The 25,925-nt window shown below is 44.6% G+C and overlaps 1 protein-coding gene across 2 annotated transcripts in view; it reads left to right on the top strand.

Annotated features, from left to right (window-relative positions):
• LOC118216154 (ATP-sensitive inward rectifier potassium channel 12-like) overlaps positions 1-25,925 on the top strand; it is a 64,672-nt gene that overhangs the window by 27,978 nt on the left and 10,769 nt on the right. Inside the window, exon 1 of one of the 2 annotated variants that reach the window (XM_035397191.1) lies at positions 14,561-15,296. The exons of the other annotated variant lie outside the window; for it this stretch is intronic. The gene's annotated coding sequence lies outside the window, so the exon portion shown is untranslated. Of the gene's footprint in view, positions 1-14,560; positions 15,297-25,925 lie in introns of those variants that run through there. 2 annotated transcript variants of the gene reach the window in all.

The following is a 25,925-nucleotide window of genomic DNA, read 5'->3' on the forward strand; positions in this document are numbered from 1 at the left end:
AGAATAATACTGGAAAGAGTGTCAAATGAACATACTTCAACCTGTGGAATTCACCTGCATACAAGCTTAGTAACATGGACAGGAACTATAACAGATGCGCACAGTCCTGGTGAACTCTAACAGAAGCTCACAGGTCTGGTGAACCATGACAGAAGCTCACAGGTCTGGTGAACTATAACAGAAGCTCACAGACCTGGTGAACTATGACAGAAGCTCACAGTCCTGGTGAACCATGACAGAAGCTCACAGGTCTGGTGAACTATAACAGATGCGCACAGTCCTGGTGAACTCTAACAGAAGCTCACAGGTCTGGTGAACTATGACAGAAGCTCACAGGTCTGGTGAACTCTAACAGATGCTCACAGACCTGGTGTGTGCATGTCATTGCCTGAGGCTGGGCACTTGCAGAAGACCTGGGGAACTCGTCGATGTCCCGATTTGCAAAATGAACCTGGAGCTTGTCGGTCAGCCCTTCAGGCCAATCAGCTAGCAGCAGAGATTTGAGTGGCAGAAGGGGTGTGGTGCAGAAGGGAAAGACTACAAAAAGGCTGGCGTCTCCACAGCGACACTTCCTCAGTTATGACAAGCCCTGCTCATTGGTTACTTGCACCATTACGCATGTATCTTTTATTACATTCATTATCTTCTATTTATTCACTGGCTACTTCCGCACTTTTACACACTTTTGTTTACCTGTGGCAAACAAAAATCGCAGACTTATCATAGCCAGTCCCCAACCGAGACACGGTCTCTGTAGTTCGTATTTTGCTGCTGTAGCAGGGAAGTTATCAACTCTTCTAACATGCAAAACTGGGTTGGAAACGAACGGGAGAAACTCTTGAAATCTGTGATGTCCTCTCCCTCCAGCTCGCAACACAAAAAACGTAGGCTTGGGTTTTGAACGTGAATTCAATGGGATCTGTCGCAGAGCATTCGCCAGTTAGACATTAAGTTGGTTCACTTGGAATTTAGGCTCAGAAAGCATTTGATTTCCGTTTGAGGAGTCTAATTGAAGATTGCACAGGGATGTCTTACCTACAGCTCAGCAACTCTGAAGGTGTCTGATTATGATGATACCTGGAACATTTCCGAAATGAGAGGCAGGATATCTGGCAAGGAAACTGATGAATATTTCTGTAATTAGAAAGCAATCACATCTTGTATGCGAGCGCTGGTCTGGTGAAAAATAAAGGGAAAATAACTAAATGAACCCTCAGAAAGTTGTGCGGTATAATGATCCTGTGGAACTATTTTCATTTGCACTTACTGCATGAGCCGCATATGTTCTAATTAAAAGGAAAAAGCTCACACATCAAGCTGTATATTTCGCAATGCACCAAAGAAAACTTGATATCCCAAGAGGGATTTGAAATAGTCAAATAATCTAACAAACACTTCAAACGGTTTCTGGTGGCTTATGGCTTTTTGATATAATATGTGCATGTACATGTATTTGCCCATAATGATTTATGCTCTGTGTGCATGTACGCACGTACACACACACACACTCACACACATTCTTCTTCTTCTTATTATTAGATTGAGCTGTTGCAAATATAATGCATAATGTACTGTGCAGTATTTGTGTTGCATGGCCTTTCTCAGCCCCCCTTTGTGACCAGCCCTCCCCACAGTTTGGGGCCCAGGGCTCGACAACACACTGCCCCTCCTTCAGGTGGGTCAGGTAGACACAGCTCAGCTTATGTACCCATCATCACCGAGTGTCGAGCATTCGCCGAGTTAATGACTTAATGATCCCAGTCTGAATCAGCACAGTCCTCTTACACGGGCACGTATCTTGTATAGCACTGACGTCATAGCGCACAGTAGTCTGCACGAGCCCCCGGGGGGAGGGGGGAGGGGCGCAGAAACTCCCGCCGTGAACCCCCAGTGACCCACGACGGAATCTGCCTCCCGCCATCCGAATGCGGTCTGACGTTTGTCGGGGCTTTTTGTCCGGAACCTTCCCCGAGCTCATTTCAGACCGTTCGGGGCTCGATACGCGGCGCTGGTCCGCGCAGCTGGACAGAACAATGACGGCGTCTCTCTGTCACTCCGGGAAGCAGTCCGGCTGCAAATGAGCTAATTAGACTCCAGCTGGTTTGAGCCGATACCGCAGCTCCTGCTCCCCTCTCACCCGTCATCTCCTCAGACCTCCTGTTTGCACACGCTCAGAATCACGGCGCAGTACCACTGAGCCGCAAGCACTGAAATCGCGGGGGTTTCTATGCTGGGAGTTATAGCGACGTGTTTTTACGTTTTAGTTCCTGCAATTCTACATCTGTGGTTATTGTTGACATCCACTGCAACGCTGTAAACCAATGTGTCAAATGTGTTAACGTTAGCTTGCTGCAAATAAATCTCTGTACACTTTCCATGCGATTTGGAAATCCACAGACGACACAAATCGTGGTAAAGTCAGTATTGTTATCAAGGCAAGGATCAAGTGAACAAAATCCATAGTAATTTTTATTCCCAAAAATGTGCTAACTCGGAGAAACATTGATAGAATTCTCACTGTCCACTTAGCAGTTCTCTCAAGGAATTATCATTACTGTCCGTTTCACTAAAAGTATCGTGTACATAGGAATGTTATTATCTCTGGTTTATATTGACTCTCTGGAACAAAATGAGTCCACCTACAAGCACCAGTAGCCAATGGGACCCACAATGACTGGACATGGACAGTATAAATTCTGCTGAATATACAGTCAGCCAATGGTGAGCTATTATAGCTATTATTAACTGAGAAGCATTTAACCTTAGAAATTATGTTTCTAGCAGTGTAAATGTTGCTAGGCATGCAAACGATGAACTGTAGTTTGTCGTTTGTACATCTGCCACAAACGGCACAGGACACCTGCGGATCCTCTTTCTTTCAGTATGTGCTTTTATTCGATATGTTTGTAAAATCTAGGAATAATTTCTATTTTAATGTTTGTGATAATCAGAACAGGCTAGCCAGCTAGCACTGGTACCATTTTTCTCTCTCTGAAATGTGACTTTAACACATTTGTTGCTGTTCTTGTTGATCAGAACTGGTTAGCCAGCTAGCTCTAGTGCTGTTTTTCCTTCTGCTCAATGTTACTTTAATAAGTTTATCACTTAATTAGTTTAACAGCTGGTAGACGTGTTGCCAGGCTACTATTTGTAAACTGGCAGCAGACCGGTACCTGACCCGACCCGACCCGACATCACAAAGCTGAAAATAGGCCCGATACCCAGCCTGATCACATCAAACGTTCGGTCCCGTCACTTTGGGTCAGGATGCAGAACTCCAGTCAGCTGTGTTAGAAGAGCACGGTTGTGACTTCTGTGGGAAATGATCCAGAAAAGAGAGATCAAATCTTCACAGCTCGCATGTCCCTGTTTTCATGAAAACGAGGTCCTGGGTTGCCACGTCAACCACGCTCGCCTCCCTCGAGTTTTTAACTGAAATGTCCGGTTTTTAAATGATTTGTACAGGCCCTGTGTGTGCTCCCATAATGTAATGTCTGGCCTGAGTAATTGATGGAAGAAATTTCCCAGTAGTGTGTAATGAATTTTGTAATGTCACTGACTCCCCGAACGTCACCCTGGTCCAACCTCGGTTCTAAGGGGACCCCCAGAACCCCCAGAACAGTTCGACAGCTCCCTAACTCAGTTGTGATTATGCTTCCAACTGTGCATGTTGTCCGGTTTTGAAAAATTCTAAATTTGGCAACCCTACCATCGCCCTTTGCTTGTGGATGAACATTGATCATCCACTTCATATTTTGCTGAGGTGTAGGGGTTTCTGGCAAACTGCCACACGTTCTAAGAAAATAGCCATATGCTTCTCCAGTTAATTATTACTAACAAGCAACTGCTCTGTTAGCAGGGCGTGTGCAGTGCAGACAGAAGAATACGCAAATATATTTGGTGAAATGCTCAGCCACAAAGGTGGCGGCAGTGTAGTATAAAGGGTAAGGAGCTGGTCTTCTCACTGAAAGTAGGTTCGATTCCCAGCTAGGACACTGCCGTTGTACCCTTGAGCAAGGTACCTAACCTGCATTGCTTTTGTATATATCCAGCTGCATAAATGGATATAATGTAAATTCTGTGTAAAAAGATGTGAATGTCGCTCTGGATAAGAGTGTCTGCTAAATGCCTGTGATGATGATGATGATGAGTGTCATTTCTTTGGTGATTTGCAGGCATGTCTTGTTTGTACAGTATTGCACACACTGCATTGCATGTTGAGTCATTAGCATCCATGGTGTATTGTGCAGAATTCAGCATTCTGGGGGATTTTAGTGAACACGCCGGTGGAAGTGTAAGGGCTCGGTTTCTGCGAGCCTGGCCTAGTTTCAGGATGTTTAGCTTGGCCCTCTGCGGAGGTGTTTCCAGGTGTGAGAGCCCAGCAGAGTCTGGTAAGCTCCCAGGTGATAATGAATCCTCTGATGGTAAAATTAGCCTCTCTGGACTGGGCAGTGCAGAGAGACAGGATGGAGGAAGAGTTCCCCGGGTACCCTGAGGGGGGTTGCAAATAGCTCCCCAGACAAATTGGGCTCCACGGGGACAGCGCTCCGTTCCTCCTTCCTCAGTGCTCTGCACGGTTCCAGACTCGCTCGGGTTAGCGGAAGAGAAAATGCTATCGGAATGTGAAGCAGAGTTTGGGTCCGCGGGGATGGGTTACCCACGATTCCCTGGGCCCTCCACGAAGACTGTGCGAGCTCTGTGAGAGCTACCTGATTTCATTTTTTGGTAGGGGCTTCCAGGTCAGTGTGAAAAAAATGTATTTCACCCAGGTCTAACACACAAGCACAGAGTGGAAAGAACTGAGTGTAAATGATAATGATCCATTGGCAACATCATGGTAAAAGAGCTGAATTTTCCCAGTCTGCCCGAGATTTTAATTTTTTTCATGGGGGCTAACAGGCCCGTTCACATGATTACATTACAGGCATTTAGCAGACGCTCTTATCCAGAGTGACTTACACAACTTTTTTTTTTTACATAGCATTTTACATTGTATCCATTTATACAGCTGGATATATACTGAAGCAATTCCGGTTAAGTACCTTGCTCAAGGGTACAACGGCAGTGTCCTTACCCGGGAATCGAACCTGCGACCTTTCGGTTACGAGCCCAGTTCCTTACCTACTGTGCTACATTCACTCCATGAGCAGGTGGAGCTGAGTGGTTGCGGGTTGACAAAGCTCTGCAGAAGGTCGCTTTCTAAAAATACTGACAGACTGCCTTGAGGGAGAGGGAGGGGGGGGCAGCTTAATTAAAAGGGCTGGGTGTGACTACATCTGTTTGGGCTCACGAAGACCGGAAGAGCAAGGGGGAGAGGGGAAGACTCCTGGAGGAGTGTGTGTGTGTGTTGTGGGGGGGGAGGGGGGGTCTAGATCAGGGGTGTCCGATCTTATCCGAAAAGGGCTGTTGCTGCTAGTAGGTTGTACTGCTAGTAGTCTGACTGTCACAGCACCAGCCAGCCTTTACCCAACCCAGTGCTGGGTTAAGCACGTGTAGACCGGTGTGCTAAAGACGGGCCTTCCTTTCCTAACCTGTTCTGCACAGGAAGTTGTGTTCTGCGTAGATGGGGGATGACGTAAATAAGCTGTTCTATCTACCACATGCTTTTCCAACCCAGAGGCACTTCATACTTTCCGGTCTGCTTCCGGAATATTGGCGATAAATTGTGCCTCCAACGTCGGTCACCCGCCATTTAGGGCCGTGACGTTAGCGGTCAGTAGCAGAGCGTGTTAAGCACAGTCTTCATTAAATCTTCACCCGACGAATCGATCTAGTGGTAAACCACCAGTCTGTCAACAGCACTAATGAAGTTCCAGCAACATCACCCTCCTTTGTGACTGCATATTGATCGACATGTACAACATCTCACCTGCATTTAGGGAAGATGAGAAGAGAATCTTGCGTTCAAAATCAACATCCATAATTTGCTATGAATTACTGCAATGTGCTGCCTGTGCATTTTTAGAAAATTATTCCCCCAATTACTAAACGACAGTTATGCAACATTGCTCAAACTGAGTTGAGTAAAGTACTGGTGAGATTAAAATGAATTTAATGTGTTCAGAAAACAGGAAAACCCCTGATATCCTTGTCCACTGATGTCTGAAGTTGATTTGTGTTTTGTAGACGCAAAATACATAATAGTAAAAATGTGGATTTGATTATGTGTGTTTGTGTGTGCGTGTGTGTGTGCCTGCATGTATGTGGGTGTGTGCCTGTGTGTGTGTGCATGTGTGTGTATGTATCTGTGTCTGCATGTGTGTCTGCATAGACCTTGCTTTGTGCATGGGGCATTGTCATTGTCAACTCTTGCCACAAAGTTGGAAGCACACCATTCTTTAGAGTGTCATTGTATGCTGTAGATTTCCCTTCACAGGAACTGAGGGGCCTGGCCAAAACCATGAAAAACAGCCTCTGACCATCGTTCCTCCTCCACTAAACTTTACAGTTGGAACTGTTCAGGCCAGTACAGTTGGCACTATGGATTCCGCCAAAACCAGATTTGTCCGTCAGACTGCCAGATAGTGAAGTGTGATTCATCACTCCAGAGAATGTGTCTCCGCTGCTCCAGAGTCCAATAGCAGTGTGCTTTACACCCCTCTAGCCAGGTCTTGGCGTTGCTCATGGTGATCTTAGGTTCGTGCTCGGCCATGGAAACCCATTTCATGAAGCTCTTGTCAAACAGCTCTCGTGCTGACGTTGTTTCCAGAGGTGGTCTGGAAGTCTATAATGAGGACAGATGATTTTTATGTGCTACAGGCTTCAGCGTGTGTACATATACATACATGCACGTACATATACCCACAATTATGCACCCACACAGAAGCACATGCACACACACACACACACACACACACACACACTTACACAGGTGCATACACACACACACGTATGCACATACACATACATTCAGGCGCACACACACACACACACACACACACACACACACACACACGCACATTGATCATCCTGTACCAAGCAGAAGCCTTCCCCATTTTATCCATAATTCATCACTCTCACTCCTTACAACAGCCTCATGGGAAGATCCATTTGTATTAAACATTTATGTTCACTTAATTGCAGCCACGGCAATCAATTAATTAGCACCATGTGACGTAGAAAACCACACCTTCCATACAGATTTGTTCACTATTTATAACCAGGTGCTCATTGGGCATGTGCTTTTTTCCAGTGCAGTGATGTTAGAAAGTACCCATCCTTGCAAGGAAGGTAAATTTCCATTTTATTATGCTCTTGATCATAACCAGCAAAACTAATTTTGGCTATGTCCTGTTATGGGGTAAAGTATGACCTCAGATAATATGCTGAAGTTTGAATATTAAACAGAAGTAATATGCTAAGAGAGAAATTCCAGCAGTTTCCTTTATTATGTATCAAATATGTATTTATCACTCTGCATCTTTCACAGAATGCCCACTTGCGCCGAGTGGCCCCTTTCTTAGGTTATTAGGTACACCTGCTAATTAACACAAATAGCAGAGGTAGGGTTGGACGACTGTTTAAAAAAACTGTCTCCAAACCCGCAACTCAACCGTGTCAAAAAGTCTGTCTGACCACGGATATTTTAAAACTGAGATCGTCAACACACACCTGTTATCCATGTATACACGGTCAATGGCTCAGCATCGTCGGGGAAAAACAGGGGGTAAGCCATCGTTCCCTGATGGCCATTCCTGGTCAGACCAGGTGCCTGTGGACGAATTAACCGAACATACTCGTAGAATACGTACAAATAGGTGGTTTGTGAGGCCAGGTTGAATTTTATGGTATGCCTGGATTCAACAGTGTAACGTTTCAAGAGGGAGATGCTGGGTTCACGTCCTGGCTGGCTTGGATCCCCTCCGCGTGGAGTTTGCAGTTTGCATGGGTTTCCTCTGGGTGCTACGGTTACCTCCCACAGCCAAAAACATGCTGTTCAGGGACTCCCGGCGAAAACGAGCCCCCTGGATAAATCTGGCTCATTTACTGAAGTGTTATGGCTGTGCATCGTCCCTGTCAAATAAATTACGTTAAATCTTATGAATGGCCCGGTATTTTCATTTTTTTTTTTTTTTATGAGCATGGGGTAAAAGTACAGGTCAGCATTCTTAGTGAACAGCCCTCTCTGGTCATGTGGAGGATAACATTTGGATCCGACATGTGCACTAATGTCATTTCCTGCTACACATCAGTTCATGATGCGCGGCATTGCAAGGGTCTTCTCACCTGGCAGAATTACAGGTCACAGTTGTAAATGCTTTGCTATATTACATAACTTCACGTTCAAATTTTTATGACGGGAACATTCTGTTTTTATTAAATTACGCAAGAATGCCATGTCAGCAAAATATGAGGAAGCAGCAGAAACCCTGGACAGTGGGGGAAAGGAAGACCATCATCATCATCATCATCATCATCACCAGCTGCTTTGATTTACTATCAGATCTTCCTCACATCCACTGACCTCTTCTCAGTGTCTCTTGACCCTTACATAAGCCATATTGTATAACAAACAAGGGTCAAGTTTAATCCGGTTCGAGGTAACCTTCCCCATACCATTTGCTGACAAAGTTGAGGTCAGCAAATCCACAGAGTTAAGCAGGCAATTGCTTGCCAGATCAGTATAACTCGATGAACCTACAGGTCTCCATTTCACCCATCTTAGGCAGAAACATAATGACAATCCAGAATGACTGGAAGGCAATATGATAGTTATGCTGACATTAAACGCTCTGGCAGTACAGCACTTGGAATATGAATGCAATAAATACTGAAAAACAGGGCATATTTCTTCATATTTTAGGTCATGATTGCCATTTTTTTTTTTTTTTTTTTGCATTTAGTACAAATTCAAAATAATAAACTTTATTACTGTACTTTTTTAAAGCTCACTGGAAAGTCTGCTCTCCCTGTGTATTTTTAACCTTATTCGGGGAAATCAGACAGGGTTACAGATGGGATCACAGTACAGAGAGAGATTTCTATATGGGTTCAGAGTCAGCCGTCAGCCGTCCTACGGATTGCACCACAGGGTCTCCCGTTTATTCGCCTTTTATTTAAAATCTGATTTTAGGTAAAGGCTAATACATATGCCAAGAGACAAGAAGAATAAAGTCATTTCAACCCACTAGCTTGTGAGAAAAAGGCTGCGATTCTTAGCTGAAACAGTTGAAAACAGTGGGCTGCATTGCTAGATTTGTGGTAGCAATTAGTGGGTGGGTACGGTTTTGGAAATGTATTGCAATACATGACTATTCCTAGCTGCGGTATATGAAAACCAGAAATTAGAAGAGATTCTCCAAAACCGTTATACACAAAACGTCTGAGCTGAGCCTTTACAAAACAGTAATTGCATCTTAATTTTTATTTCACTGTTTTTCCTGTTTGTTTTTTTGTTAGGCAACTAGTTGGATCCATAAGCATTATGTTTATATTTAAGCATTATAAGATATAAAATACATGGAGATGTCGTTACTGCTCCAGTGACCGATGAAGAAATACAATTAGCTGGATTCAAAATTAAATTAAGGTTGCTATATCTGTACTAAAGATGGTTGAAATTGGTTTATGGACTTTTAGCAGGCAAGACCGTGTCATTTGAAAGCTAACACAAATGGACGCTGGGTCAGACAGCTTCATGAACAGGAACCCAACGCACATGCCATCCAGACTGACACACACAGTGGACCAGCCGCACTTCAGAATCCTGAATCAGGATGAATCGGATCAGTGATTGAAGATCAGTGCGAAAGTGCTGTACCACTGTCGGATTATTATACACGCAGTAAGATGTCCAGTGTTAATTCAACAACAACAGTTCATATGACTCCAATAGGGACTGCATGGACACTATGCTCATTTCATTCAGTTCGTTTATCATCGAACATTTTACTATGCAGATACACTTTGCACGTCAGAATGTAGTGCACAGGGACCATAAGTACTTTCTGAAAAATATTTAAAAAACCAAACAGGTGGACATAGCCGTCTTCTCTCAGTGTATCCCTAAATGTGTAATCGTTCGCCAGTAATCATTTCTACTGGTGAGACTAACAACGGTAAACAAAATTCCCAAAATTCAACAAAGGTTCCGTTTTAAGAAGGGGAGGGTGTGGGGCGGGGTAATTGGGGTGGCTGTGTGTCGGGACCGGAGGTGAAAGACAGGTCCTAGCCCTTTTCCCACCAATCAGCTGGGTACGGGGGAGGAGGAAGCACCTTTCTCCTCAAAGATCACAGCTCGCCCGACTGTGGTCACTGAGCCGGTTAGCCTGGTTTATATGGCACCAAAACGTGTTCCCCCTTTTTTTGAATTTGAGACTGCAAATGGAAATGGACCCAGCTCTTTTGGTTAATTTCTGATGTAAGATGTTTTGTAAATTTCCCAGTTTTTGAAATCGGGATTGGAAAAAGGCTCCACTTCACTCCCATATAATAAAAGTTTTTTTTGTGCACAAAGTTATTGTGCAGAAAAAGTTTTTCCTTTGGTGCAGGAGCTGGCAGGAGCTTTCTGTCACAATGAATTCCAGTCCAAGGTACAGGCATCTAATTCAATGCTCTATATCTCACAAAACAAATTGATTTTGACATATCCCCTAGGATAAGTATAGCATCGGTATGATGTATAATTATGTATATTATGTATGTTACTGGCAAAAAAAAAATAATAATAACTTAGAGGACATTTTAGGGTTTTTGCCATCACAAGACAGTGGAATTTAATACTGTTCAACCATCCCACAACTTTACAGACTTTGACTGAGGTACTACCATATGGTCAGTGGTGCACACACAGAATTCACCTCTGCACACAAGCAGTTTCTGTTTATTTATTTTATTTATTTTTGTCATTGGTATACTGTCATTTCTTCAGCAACTGCCTTCCCTCCGTGCCCCCATGTCCTGAACAGTGGCATGTATAATGACATGCTCCCTCTAAAGGCCATCGATGGTATGGAAGAGAACTCGGTCCAGCTAAGAGCAGCAGATAACAGTGAGCTCTCTCCTACAGTATAGCAAATTCACAATATTGCAGACACAGTTTGTTGGAGGTTTATGACAATATTATTAGTATTATGCTAATTTTACTGCTATTATAATCAATGTAGTGGCATCAGTTGAAACATTCATAGAAACACACACATATATATATATATATACCTCTACAACTAACGATGATTGTAGCTCATTCTCATCATAATCATTCTGTGCCGGTTCAGAAATATGCCACAAACAGAAAACAAGTGCACAGGAGCACGTGTACACATTAATACATGATCTCAGACGTACTGTGGCATCCATGTTGAGCATCTGATGGGTCACAGATCATTGGTGAGGTAGTGTGAGCAGAAACCGCTGTAGCGTTCCTGCTCTTTACACTTCAAACGCCCACCTCTCCTCCCCTCTTTCCCAGCAGCGAATTACACAAAATTTAATGACTAATCATTTTGCCACCACCAAGCCCCGACGACCCCCCCCCCCCCCCCTGACCATGGCCAACCGTGTTCATTTTCTGTCTCCCCGCAGCCAATAGGAATGAGCCGTACGGGGCCACAGGGCGTCTGATTGTGAGAGGGGAATTATACTGAGCGTAACGTGCGGCAGGAGAGAAAGCAAAGAGGTGATTCAGTGATGACGTTTGCAGATATCCCAGCGTGCACTGCAGCCCATGAGTATTTGGACGAATCCAGTGCGCTGGAGTATGCAGCCAAAAACTACAGGAAATAGCGTCCAAACACTCAGAGAGTGCACTGTATTTCCTGTACAGTGCGGAGAGAGCAGCCCTGGCCTCTACACCAATGACTCATATGTGAGGAGTCGGAGAGGAGCCAAACTGTCTGAATGTAGAACGTTCCGGAGCAGAGCTACCGGGAGAGCAGAGCTGCCCGCTCACCTCGGTGATCGCTTAATCACCCCTGCCCTCGTGACCTGTCAGACACCTCAGTGTTCCTGTACTTTTACTCCTCTTACCTTTTTCTGTTGGTCTTAAAGACAGAAAGTAAGAGGAGTTCTCGGGTTTTGTAGTACTTAAGAAAAGATGTAGAATTTGGTTTTGGCTTTAAAAGAAGGGAAAAGAAATCAAGCTCAATCCTAACTTCCTAAAATGGCAGCCAGGCTAAGTCTTAGAAAGGACTGAACAATAGCACTGTCAATTAAGAATGCAAGTCCACCCTTTCTAATATTATGCACTTGTCAGTAGAAATAATGAGGTGATGCTGATGATTCACTGGGACTAGCAGACCTGAGGTGTAGCTATGACTTTAATGTAAAGGTATTCAACATATTTTTATTTGGACCACAGACCCATTTACCTCAGGTCGCCTGGTTTCTTGGGTACGAATTGGTCGCTAATCTTAAGGAAAAAACAAAAACCAGCAGGCTGTGCGGCTCTCTGGGACCAGGACTGAGTATCACTGCAGTAAAATGAAAAATATGTCCACACTGTATGAAGCAAGGGTGTCGAATATTGTCTAAAAAGGGCCATTGAAGCTGCGGGTTTTTGTTTTAGCCAAGCTCTAAGACACCTGATTCTATTTAAAATCTTGATTGAAAACCATGAATAATGTTGAATCATTAATTTTTTTAATTTTTTTAATGTAACTTTTTTGTGCAAGTTAAATGTTATATCACTGCTCTCATTTTTAATGTGGGCATTTCCCACTGCGTCTAACAAAACCTGCCATGCCCCTGTACACCACTTAAAAATACTGCAGCATGCCTCTGGTAGTAAGTTACCAAACTGAATTTAACACGTGACTGTTGCTTGTAAACATCACTGTCAATCATCATCTGTGCTTAATTGGTGGCAATTACTTTAACAGCTTAGATTATTGAGGTGGTGCAAATGGTATAATTCTTTGAGATGGTGCTTGACAAAGAGACGGTTGCGACCTCTAGCGGGTGGAGGACTGAAGTACAATGCGAGAAAACAAGGGGTGACAAGCTGCTGGCCCTACATATACTCACCCAAAAGTTTCTAAACTTTCCCATAGTCACTTTTTCTTCAGTAGGATAGCTGTTGGTTGTGTGAATAGAAGCCCCATGAGGTGGAATGTTCTGTGTTCCAAGTGCGAAATACGGTCTGCATTAACACTTCCTCTGTGGTATTGACAGTGCTGTTAATTGGAGGTGGAAGGAACAGTGGGGTTGGCACCACGGGAGCCATTTTGATTGACAGTAGGGGGTTCTGGGACGTTTTAAGTCTTAGGGACAGCCCCGTTTATTAGAAGGCCCGTGATGAGTGAAAATATGGAAAGGTACTTTCAGTTTTCTCATCAGGAAAGATGCTGTGTAAATGCTGCCTATCATTACCGCGATCATCCGAGGGTAATTATAATCTGGGGCACGGTGCTTCTCTTCCACTTGATTATCTGCACTCACCTTCCGTGCCTCTTGAAAGCAGTAAACACCCGCTCTGTGAACAGCAGCATTTCTATGGTACTTGGTGTAACACTTAAAAGAAAATGTTTCAATACAGTACTTTTTGATGTACATAATGGCGAGAGACAAATTCTGCTAGGAGGGCTTTTAATGTTCTTGTTGACTTGAAACCCCCAAATCTGGTGGATTTGTAGGTAGTTAAGTTTACTGTGTATCTCTGCTTTGCATATTATCCAGCATACGGCATGTGAAAGAAGAAAATATACTAGTGTAAATTGTTGAGTATTGTATATTCACGTGTTAAATGTTTGCATCCACACAATTATTTACATGTAACACCAATCAAAAGTTGTCCTTCACTATTTAGTTAAATGAATGTTCTCTGATTGTGCTCACTCACATACACGGACACATACACACACACACACACACACACACACGCTCGCTCACTCATCAGTCAGTTTGCATTGTTAAAGAGTGGATAGATACAGGATGGCCTGAAGGAGGATGTGATGGAGGTTTTCAGGACAGGGTGGAGGGAGGGGCAGTTGTGTGCCTCACTGGGACGGTTGTTCTTATCCCAAACGAGGGGGATAAATGAGGGGGACCCAAAACCCTCAAATGCCCCAAGGCATGCTACTGTGAATCAGCAGGTGGTCAGAAATATTAAGGTAATTTTGCTCCACAAAAATTGTCATGTCACAAAACATGTGCCTCTGAACATGCTCATGAAGGATATTTATCTGTTTCAAGTGTTGATGATATTTTATTACCAATAAAGGTCTCACATTCACTGCTTTAATTAACACAGACAAAAAGGTCCAAATCAGGTGATGTTGATCAGACTCTTATCAAATAGTACCATATAAATAGTTGCAAGAAAATAAAGTTGCTAGAAAATTTAATAAACAATTCACATGAAACCGCCTTAAAAGAAAGGATTCAAACAAATTTGTTACCAGTGAAGACAAATTATGTATGATGCAATCCAGAATGAAGATGCATTCAGTCTAAACAGAAAGAACTTGTAACATAGATGGGTTTGTACCCTTATAGGCAAACACATGTCAGTGTATGGAAGTGACAGAAAACAGCAGAAAAAGCCCAAGATGGTGTGTGTGTTTGAGAGAGAGAGAGAGAGAGAGAGAGGAGGAGGGGGAGAGGGACAGTGCTTGCAGTAGAGCTGTAGATAGCAAAGCCTGAGAGAGAGAGAGAGTATCAGCGACAGAGCCTGTGATAGGTAGAGTATTTCTGTGACTATGTGTGAAAGAGAGAAAGAGAAAAAGAGAGAGAGAGTGAGTGAGTGTATCAGCGACAGAGTGTTTTTAGAGTCTATCAGTCACTGTGTCTGAGGGAGAAAGAGGATAAGTGGAAGCGCTTTTTTTTTTGTTGTTGTGGAAAATTTAACGACTGCACCGGTTACGAGCGGTCGCACAGACGCACGCGGAGGAGCCCATGGGAAGGAGCGGGAAGGACAGGGTGCCATGTGCGTGTCTGCGGTGGAGATTACAGCCTGCTCCGGCAGCCGAGTCCAGCCTCAACCACAGGTGTTCCGATTACTGCCTGCTTAAAGGGGACTCTCTTTAATGTGATTTTTTTTTTTTTCGTTTTGCTAACCGAATTTTTTTTTTTTTTTTTGAAAGAATAACAATGTTTTAACGAGGACCAGGAGAGTTTTCCGGGAAGTATAATATCGTACCGAGAGAGACCTGCAGGGAAAGAAGAGAAAAGACAAAACAAACTGAGAGGGATGAAGAGTGTCAGAGGGGTGATGCTTTACTGGCTAAAATGGATGGAATGGTTTTTCCCATAGATGTGTGAAAGGCATTCTACATACAGAGAAAATGCTGCAGTTTGGCTAACTGGAAAAGACAAGGGACGATTCTCAACCTCAGTTCTAGAGTGGAGCACCTTGCGAGGTAAGCAAGACTTCCCAACTTTGGATACATTTTGCGGTTTGGCATTTTTACGGAGTCACTCTCTTCCAACACCCACAGACTTGGGCAAGTATTGTCTTCGAATTATTGTGTTTTTGAAATTTATTTATTTATTTATTTATTTATTTATTTATTTATTTATTTATTATCTTTCTGAAAGCACCTGAGCGCGCACATTCTGAACGTCGTGTGCCAGGTGTCCGTATGACCGTGTGAGGAGCTGCGACTCGCATCCTAGCAACTAGTTCTTAATTGCGCAGCCTGCTTGTAAACAAGGCCCTTTTTTACCTGCTCTGACATCTGAGGGCGATGCAATATGCAACAGCACCTTTCTCAAGCGAGCTTAACGAACAAACTGCTGAGTGCACGCGCACATGCTTTATTAATGCCGGGAGTATGGGCAGCCAAGCGTCCGTTAAGTAACTTCGAGGACTGAGGAGAAGGCAGTAATGTCACTGTACACTCCGAACAGAGAGCACCGCACATCAGCCTGTTGAGACTGCAAAACATTTACATGCTTGCACGTCAGTATTTCAATATTTTGCATTCGTTAGATGAGAAAAAAGACTACCCTGATTAATAATTAAGCGAGAGAGAGGACCTCTACACATGAAGCTGGTGAGGTCTAGATTCACTCTCCTGCTACTCCGTAATAAAATAAAAATCAATCTGTGCATTTGAATAGAATTACAAACACACGACAAATGCCATGCCTGAAATTAGACACATTTCCTGATTAATAATGTTCAGTTATTGTAATATTTCATGAAAATAATACATTATACAGTAAGCTGTTTAGTGTCCATCTAAATTTTAAAGAATTTATGAGCTGATTTCACCCTGAACATTTTACTGTGATGACCGTTCTGTAGGCACTTAAAACAAGGGCAGTAAAACAAGTGATCAGACACTTAATGCCATTATCTTTAAAAAAAAAAAATGTTTGTTGAGCAAAGTGCCAAGTAAAACAGTAATACAGAAATCATGTAATGAAATCTTTTGCTTCTTGTTTTTGACAAATTTAGCTTAAACTTAAATTAAAATATGTCACATGTTAAAGTACACATTCATTATTTCTACAATGGTAATATCTAATAATATATTATTTTATTCAATCTAATGTGAAACAGTAAAAAAAGTGCCCAAAGTGTAAAGTGTACAAACAGAAAATAAGCACGTTTCAGTCAGATACTTTAACCAGTGCTTACATAATTTAATTTTTATTGAATTATATAAAGGAACTTAAGTACATATGATACTTTTAATCAACAAGACATTGCATACACCTGTACGGGTAAATTACAAATACAAAGCTGAACATAATTAATTCATGCAGGTCATTATCAGTTAGTCAGAAGATAATACTTTCTTATTTTCTGTTACTTTTTTACGGGGTAATGCATCTACACACACCTGCATTGAACAGCAAATACTGCTCTCTGCACCCATTAGATATACATGTTGGCTACATATCTAACGATAACACTGATGCTGGTACCAATATTTCTTTTATAAGGCTGTCCTTTATGAAAAGTTTTAAGTTGTTTATCCCTTTTCTTGATTACATATGGGATCTTTGGTCTCCTTTATCTAACTGCTGTATCTGATTATTTGATGACCTGTGTGAATTCATTATGCTCAGCGTTGTATTCCTGATTTACCCGCACAGGTGTACTCAATGCCTTGTTGATCAAGAGTTAGCCTAGTACGTAAGCTCCTTATGTCTTTCAGTAGAGCATTGACTATCTAAGCACTGATGAAAGTCTTTGACAGAAATGTTTGTTTATTTCTTGTTGGTCACTTTGCACTTCAGGCAAATATTGTTATATTACATTTGAATAAAATCTACTTTTTGTTAACTCGGCTTTATCCCCTTTAATAATGGAGTTTTTCTTTTATGAATCTGAAACTTCATATACTAATAACTAACTAACTTATAACTAATGCTACTACGTTAATCTTTGAAAACATTGATTAAACATGGCAAAGCACCTACTTGTTCACATGCTATATCTAATAATAACAACAATTAATAAGTACTTGAATTATATCATTCTTATTTACAGTAGTGTGCGTATCTCTGTCTCTTATATATACATATACGTATTTGTGTGTGTGTGTATAGATATGTATAGAGAGAAGGAGAGATCGAATAGCTGATTTTATTAAAATTCATCATCATGCTTTATCTTTGAAACTATTCTTTTTTTCATGCTACACGTCTATAATTGTCAGATTTGACCTTGAAACATTTTCAGAGACAGCAACAGATCATTTACAGATCAAGCCCAGCTCCTTTTTGCCAATGTAAGCAAGGAAAGAAAAAAGTGAACAATTTCAGGATAAATAATATATTCACCTTTCATTGACACAATATATTCATCTATAATGTGTCATTTAGACCTACTTCTGTGAGTGTAACCGTGTAAAAAATGTTTTTATGGTAACGTTAATTGCATTTATATTGGTTTATATTGTGAGATTCCTGAATGTGATTTTCTGCTCAATTCTAAAGAGGAATTACACCTGGATATTTAACATTTAGCATACAGATGTGACTTTACCATGACATCTGCACATTTTATACGTGCAGTTAAATGTGAAATTATTGGAACAGTGACACAATTGTTGTTGTTTTGGCTCTATGCTCCAGCACATTGGATTTGAAATTTGAAATGAATGAATAATCCAGTCGATGCAGATTTTCTCCTTCAATTTGAGGATATTCAAATCCATATCAGTTGATCCATGTAGGAATTACAGCCCGTTTTATACACTGTCTCCCCCATTTTATGGGAGCAAAAGTAATGGGACAAATTCACATAATCTGAAATTAAAGTTGTCATGTTTAGTACACGTTTGCAGATCCTTTGCATCTGATGACAGCCTGAAGTCTGTGACCCACAGACATCACCAGATGCTTGGTATGTAGCCTGGTGGTGCTCTGCCAGGTCTGTACTGAAGTAGTCTACAGTTCCCCTTTGGGGTGTCTGAGGAGTTTAGCCTACAGTCTTTTCTTCAGCAAGTGAAATGTATGTTCAGTTAGCTTCAGGATGGGCGATTGACTTATCCAGTCTAGAACATTACACTTTTGGCCCTGGTTGCTTTAACAGTGTTTGGGGGTCATTGTCCTGCCGCACCTTCCAATGAGTTTTGAGGCATTTTGTTTGATCCAAGCACATGAGATGTTTCTGTATCTATCCATCCATTATCTATACCCGCTTATCCTAGGCAGGGTCGCAGAGGGGTACTGGAGCCTATCCCAGCATGCATGAATGGGATGTTTCTGTATGCTTCAGAATTCATTGTGTTGCTGCCATCAGTAGTCACATCATTAAAGACAATAGGTGAACCAGTTCCAGTGGCAGCCATACATGTCCAAGGCTTAACACTAACTCCAGCATGTTTCATGGGAGAGCTATGTATTTAAAAAACGACATGGATGTAAATAACCTCTAATTAATGATGCCAGTCTGCATTTTAACCTCATATTCACTGCTATATTTTACATCCTCTGTGCTGAAGTGTGGAGCCCAAAAAACAAAAGTTGTGCAACTGTCCCAATATTTTTATATTTTTATATTTATCTGTACGCAGAATTCAAATTAAGTAACAATCACAATATGACTCAGATCTAATCTCAACCCAGCATTAGTCACTGCGATCACATACTGTAAGAAAGATACTCAGTCCAAGAGCAAATATGTAAATGATTTGCGGCTGAACTAAAAAAGGAATCAAATCTTTATCTTTCTTTCTACGCGTAGCTGGGTGTTTCTCCCATCTGATTAAACATAATAAAATAATAGTATTTAAATGAGGGCGCAGAAGGCGAAGCTGCTTTGGTTCCCCTCCCGTGGGTTCGAGGGTTACAGGGACTCGAACACGTTTCGTGAAATCTCGGGAACGCCGTGCAAATCTCCGAGCGCGGACTCTGCGCGTCTCACCCCGGACGTGGTGCCCCCTAGTGGACGTCGGTCAGACAAAATGATTATGACAGAAACGAGCAAAGTCCACGGGGAAAAAAAGAAGCAAACGTGCGCATTACTAGAGATTGAATCGTTGTGCTCAAATAGCAGCTGGTTAGCACGTGTTATTTTGCCTCGGTTTAATAGGAATGGAGTTTTTCCAAAGGTGGCGTCTACGCGGGTGCGCTCCGGATAGGCCCGAGCTCGCGAGCGTGTGGGCGCGCCACGCGAGAATGGCAAGCGGACCGTGGCGTCTTGGTTTGTAGCCGCGGGCTTAGCCATGGAGCGGTCTGAGAGGGGCGCGTTTAAAGGTGGTTCCGGTCCGGCGGTTCACTGTGGCTTGGGCCCGCTTTGGGGTACCTGAGCCCCTGCGCTGATACCGGAGCAGGTGGCCCCCCGTGGCTAATCCCGTCTAAGTGGGGGGAGCGGTAGGAAAACACCTGCGGGGGGGGGAAACGGACACCGAGCGCCGTCTCGGACCGGCTGAGCGCTGCGTGACTGTCCCCGCCGATCGGGCCGATCGGGTTTCCCCGCGTCGCCGAGGAAGACGAGGGTCTCCCGTCATTTCAGGCCTTCGTCAGCGGTGGAGATGCACCATGAAGCAGGAATCCCTCACAGTCACCCCCCCCCCCCATAGCGTATGACATCATCATCATGCGTCCTGGTCTCCTTTAAAGGAAGACTTCACGCATGCCTCGTTATACACTGAAGATTTGCTTCCAAACACCACCGGACGGAACTTTCTCCGGAAGCGAGACCCTTTGTCAGAAACAAAGGATGATGGGTAGAAAAAGAAAATAAATAAATAAGGGGCCATCGCGTTCACACAGGAAGCGGGTGCCGTGCGCGGAGGCAGCGACCGGAGAACGGGTCCCCGCGTGACGCCGCACGCTCAGCCGGTCTTTAACTATTAATGCGCCACCCGATACGGCGAGGAAGCAGCGGAGCGCGCCGACGGGGCCGCCTGGTGTCGCGTGTCGCGGGTAACCGGGCCCCCGGGGGCCGCCGCCGCAGTGCGACCGCTCAGGGCGCCGGGCCTCCTGATGCTCCCGCCTGTGGCCCAGCGAAGCGCTCGAGCGCGAGCGGAACGAGCCGGAACAACGCCCCGTGTATCCTGTGACATGTCCGTCACACTCACGCCGCGTACGAACACACGCGACGGCGTGCGGCCTACTGGAGAGGGAGGCTGCCCTTATAAACAGGAGGCTGCAGGCCTGGGCCCTGGAAACTACTGGAGCAGCCAGCACACTAGTCTTGCACTTCTAAGCCAGACACTTATACTTAACTCATTTAAAAATAGCTGCAACATAATAATAGACCTTGGCAGAATATGAAATAAAACAAGTATTGTCTGTTGAAAAGAAATGAAATTAACTGAACGGAAGGCAGCTCTGAGAAGACCTGAACAGATGTTTTAAATCCGGCAAAGTATTATCTAATAAAACATAACGATTAATGTTGAATACTGATATTACGCCTTTGGACTGCAGCAGTAGTGTAGTGTTGTTGAGAGAGGTGCTGACTGGGAGCGATCGCTGGCTGAGTTTGTGGCGGACGTCGGGGAAGCAGGAGAGCGCCAGGGCACGACGCGGAACGGGGAGGGGGGGCGGGGGGGGTGTGGCGGGCAGCTGGGGAGGGGGGGCTCGGTGATTTCTCTCCGTGTACAGAAGGGCGAGAACGCGAAACCATCTCCGGCCTGCCGGAAGCGCTTGTCCCCCGTTCCGCGGTTTTTACACACGGGCTGAGCGCGTCATAGCGGGGCGACCTCGAACCCCCGGCAGCGAGACGGACCGATTTAACGGCACCGTGACCTCGATCTGCGTCAGATCGCCGCTGTCTTCGGCACTGGGGGGTACTGAACCAATCTGAGCCAGTATGAACACATACCTGCAGACGTCAACAGATGCGTACAGATTTCTAAAAAGTCGCTTCTGTATTTTTTGCACCAAAGCACTGCATCGCTGTGTTCTGCATAAGAGTCGCACGCGCTGCTAGTCGGCGTCTTTCAGACTGCGTTTCAGGTGGCAGCACAAAGCTAGGTCAGGCAGGCAGCTCGGAGCGTTGCTAAGCGCCAGTCAGCTGATGTCTGCCCCTTTCTGTAATCCGCTGCCAGGTAGCGGAGTCTTCCCGTGCCCGCACACGGTGGCTCGTTTAAATGCACCCAGCCTGCATCGCTGCGTTTGGGAGGCCCTCCTCTTCTCCCTCCACCCGTGTGTTCGGGTTCACCCCGCCCTGGGGGGAGAGGAAGCTCGACCGCTTTGCCCTTAGTTCCCTGGGGGGGGTTGGGGGGGGGGGTTAGATTACATTACATTACATTATAGGCATTTAGCAGACGCTCTTACCCAGAGCGACGTACAACAAGTGCATAGGTTTCATGATGTAGAGGCGCAAAAGAAACACTAGAGTGAAGTAAGGATCGTAGTGCCAGAAGTGACCACATCGATCAGGAGATATCCTGGGGGTCAACACATTTCTTCACTGGGTGACATGCAAAATGCTGAATGTTTCACTGTGTCACATCTAAATGTGCATTTTACTTCAAAATCATTAATCGGATAGAAATGAATAGATGGGAGAGTTGGACAGATGTTTTATTCTGCTTGACTGATACAGGGATAGTGCTCAATGCCATTAGTCAGTCTAGTGGAACAGGGCCTAAATCTCACAAACAGAATGAGTGGACATCTCTGGTCCCGTCCCAAACAGATGGGAGGAAGGGAGCTCCTGACACTGCATTTTCGCAAAAACAAAAAAACGATGTTCCCATTTCTCTAAGGTAGTGGTCATCCCCATCCCTGGTCCTCTGGCCCTGGAAAGGCACACTTGTGCTGGTTTTTATTGTTAATCAACAGTTAATTGATCGATGAAATCAGTTTATTGCGAAGTAAGCTTGCATTACCTAGTGTTTCAGGTCTAGTTGCTGTTTTATAGGTACAGTTCACTTCATGTGGTTTTTTGAAACCAGCATTGCTGGTTTCTCAGCAATGTTGCAATAACGTGAGAAACCAAAATTGTTGAGTAGTAGTCTGCATGCAAAAACACAGTCAATTTTGCCTCAAAGTAACTTGCATTTTTGCTTCCTAAGTAATTTGTGTCTTTGCCAGATACTCTTGCACTGTGGAAGACTGCACACACGTGATTGGATCAGAAGCAGCATCTGTATGAAGATAGCTAGTAACGTCGCATAAAACCAAATCCAACAAAGCCCCACTATACACTAACAACAGTAAAATGCAACAGTAAAATAGCGTGACACCATCACTCCTGGTTAGTCTCCAAGCTTTGTGTTCCCAACCAACCAATCCGAACTTACGTCACTTAGTTAAATAATTTTATTTGTTATTTTGAACAGAGCGTCTTTGTAATTGGCTTAGGCTCCTGAGCAGAGAAAGAATCGAAAATACGGCGATAAATATGTACTTAAATAGGTGTCTGTTGACCGTAGTGGTGGATCAAAATGATTGATTATTCCAGAACAATATTGAAAGTTTGGGGGCAGAGCAAAGTTTTGGGGGAGGGGTGGCACTGCCACCCACCTGCAACTACCCCCCCCCCACCCCCACTCTAGATCCGGCCCTGGAAAACAAGCTCTGGATCTTGGGCTTAAATTTGTCACGCTAGACATCGCTAGCTTGCGAAACTATTACTTTTCCCTGCTGTTTCCAGTGCGGGGTGCAGATAGCACCGGAGCAGGTTAAAGGAGAAGGGTGGAGTCAGGAGCGGCAGCGTGCCGCGGCGTTCTCAGGGTCCTCCAGCGCGGCGTTCTCAGGGTCCTCCAGCGCAGCGTTCTGAGGGTCCTCCAGCGCGGCGTTCTCAGGGTCCTCACACCGCTGCGTTCTCAGGGTCCTCACACCGCTGCGTTCTCAGGGTCCTCGCACCGCGGCGTTCTCAGGGTCCTCACACCGCTGCGTTCTCAGGGTCCTCACACCGCGGCGTTCTCAGGGTCCTCACACCGCTGCGTTCTCAGGGTCCTCACACCGCGGCGTTCTCAGGGTCCTCACACGGCAGCGTTCTCAGGGTCCTCCAGCGCGGCGTTCTCAGGGTCCTCACACCGCGGCGTTCTCAGGGTCCTCACACCACTGCGTTCTCAGGGTCCTCACACCGCGGCGTTCTCAGGGTCCTCCAGCGCGGCGTTCTCAGGGTCCTCCAGCGCGGCGTTCTCAGGGTCCTCACACCGCTGCGTTCTCAGGGTCCTCACACCGCTGCGTTCTCAGGGTCCTCACACGGCCCGCTGCCTCGTCCCTCTGTAGCTCCGCTGCGTTCGTAACAGACTATTTGAAAACGATCTGAGCTGAGACGAACGGCTTCTGCCATTTTCTCGCCCTGGATGGGTGCGCACGCGCGCGCGTCTATTTTAGAAAACAACCCCCGTAGCGTCAGAGATTCATCACGGTGTTTAAATGTGGGTACAGTACGTAGGTTTCTTCCCATTACCAAACCCACCTCTGGTGCTCAGGGCCAAGAAGCTCTCTCTGTGTCCCACAGGTGATGCATCTATTTTTGAAAATATTCGGTGGAGAGGGAGTGGGGTGGGGTGGGGTGGGGGGGGGGGGGTGAAATGAATGTTGAGCAGGGACCCTCTTTGGCTCCCATCATGCACCGCTCCTCAGATGGGTGCCAGCTGGTGCTGGATGTTCCCTCTCACTTGTTCAACAGCTCATCAAATACCTCCAGGCACCCACCGAAAACAACCCTCTCCCCTTTCACTGGCATGCTAAAAATATGAACGGGCAAAACTTTATTAAGCCTGGCCAGTCGCTTTAGGCTACTGGCTTTATTACGGCTGGGGGGGGGGGGGGGGGGGGGGTTTGATCGATGTCTCCGGTTATAAGAGTTTGATCGATGTCTCCGGTTATAAGAGTTTGATTGATGTCTGCTGTTATGATATTACTTTCCATGTTCTTTCTTAGGATCTTTTGTCTCGATATTATTGTCTTTTTAATAATATTATTGTCTTTAATTGTGTTTATGTTGACCATACAAAATAACTGGTGCCTTCTATAGTGTTTTATATTTGAAATGTATTACTAGTGATAAAAGAATCAATAACATTCTAATACATTATTAACAATTAATAAGGAAAAATTTGTCAATTAAAAAGAATACAACTCACCAATTTCTTCTTTAAACATTACCTCAGAACGAAATAAATCGACCAATTTGACCATTTAAATAGTCAATCTATTCTGCTCAATTTTGCAATCAGGATGTTTTGTGGTACTATTTGAGCCAGAAGGAAACATTGAAGAAAAAAAAACTGAACAACCATTATTTTTCTTCTCAGTGAATCTGAGCTAGCTAATAATAGCCAAAATAACCTAGTCACAGTTGTGCAGGTCGCAAATACGTCTTAACTTTAACGTCCAATTCAGTTAGGGTAAGTCAGTAAGTAATAATGTGCACGTCTCAAGTAAGTACTAAGTTAGGAGAGCTCAGGTCAAGTCAAGTTACAAGTCTTTAATATCAGGCACCACATTCTCTAGTCCAAATGCTATGCTATGAGCTGAATATACGCTACGAGCCCAATACGCCTAAGATTTATGTGCTGGATTTACCCGCTGTTAGCGCAGAAATGCTAAAAGGTTAGCGAGAGGGAGGTAGCTGCACAAAGCTTGTGTGCTGGAGCTCAGGCTTCAGTTGAACGTTGGGAAGGGTTGGGGTTAACTGCTACCCCACCACCTATCATCAGCTATTCACACTTCATAGCACAACACATTATTTCACAACATTTCACAAAATCACACACGCACGGTCATGCAGGGAAGAGATCAATCACACATTATCACACAAGCACACTCATGCTGGGGAGAGATCAATCACACACGCACGCTCGCGCTGAGGAGAGATCAATCCCACATTATTACACACGCACGCTCCCGCTGGGGACAGATCAATCCCACCTTATCACACATGAATGCTCATACTGATGCTAGGCACTGTATAATCCCACGTTATAACACACACACGCTCGCGCTGGGGAGAGAACAATCCCACATTATCACACACATTATCACACACAAAATGGAGTTTGTTCAGGAAACCTGGTTAAACAGAATGGAGTTTGTTCAGGAAAGCTGGTTAGGCAGAATGGAGTTTGTTCAGGAAAGCTGGTTAAACAGAATGGAGTTTGTTCAGGAAAGCTGGTTAAACACATCTTTTGGATTTTTCTCTTGCCCTTTGTTCCCTCCCCCCCCCCCCTTAAGAGAAATGGCTGGTGGCAAAACATCGGGGGCAAGTGTGCACAGCTCTGTGGCCTAGGACCATAGCTGCTAATTCGGCAGCTCTGGCCCGGGAGTGCAGATGGGCCCCTTCCTCTGGGGGGCTCATCAGGTGTCCTCGGGAGCGGGCGCTGGTGTGTGGGAGGTGTGGGGTTGCCATGGGGACGGGTCATTACGTGGCTCGGCGAACTAATCCCGGCCGTGCTGGACTCCGGGCGAAGCTCGGAGCGGTGAGAGAGGAACTTCCAGACAGCCCTGGGCTTTTATGTGCTAATTAGCCTTTTTTCGCTCGCTCTACATCAGGCAAACGGCGCAGGTGCGGCAGGTGCCATTTGCCAGTTTTCTGGCTCGCAAGAGCCCCATTTTCTTTCTTCAGTTGCTCCTCACTCCCTTTTGGGGTGAGAACTTCTGAACTAATATACTGT

Source organism: Anguilla anguilla, chromosome 17, assembly GCF_013347855.1.
Source record: "Anguilla anguilla isolate fAngAng1 chromosome 17, fAngAng1.pri, whole genome shotgun sequence".
NCBI lineage: Eukaryota > Metazoa > Chordata > Actinopteri > Anguilliformes > Anguillidae > Anguilla > Anguilla anguilla.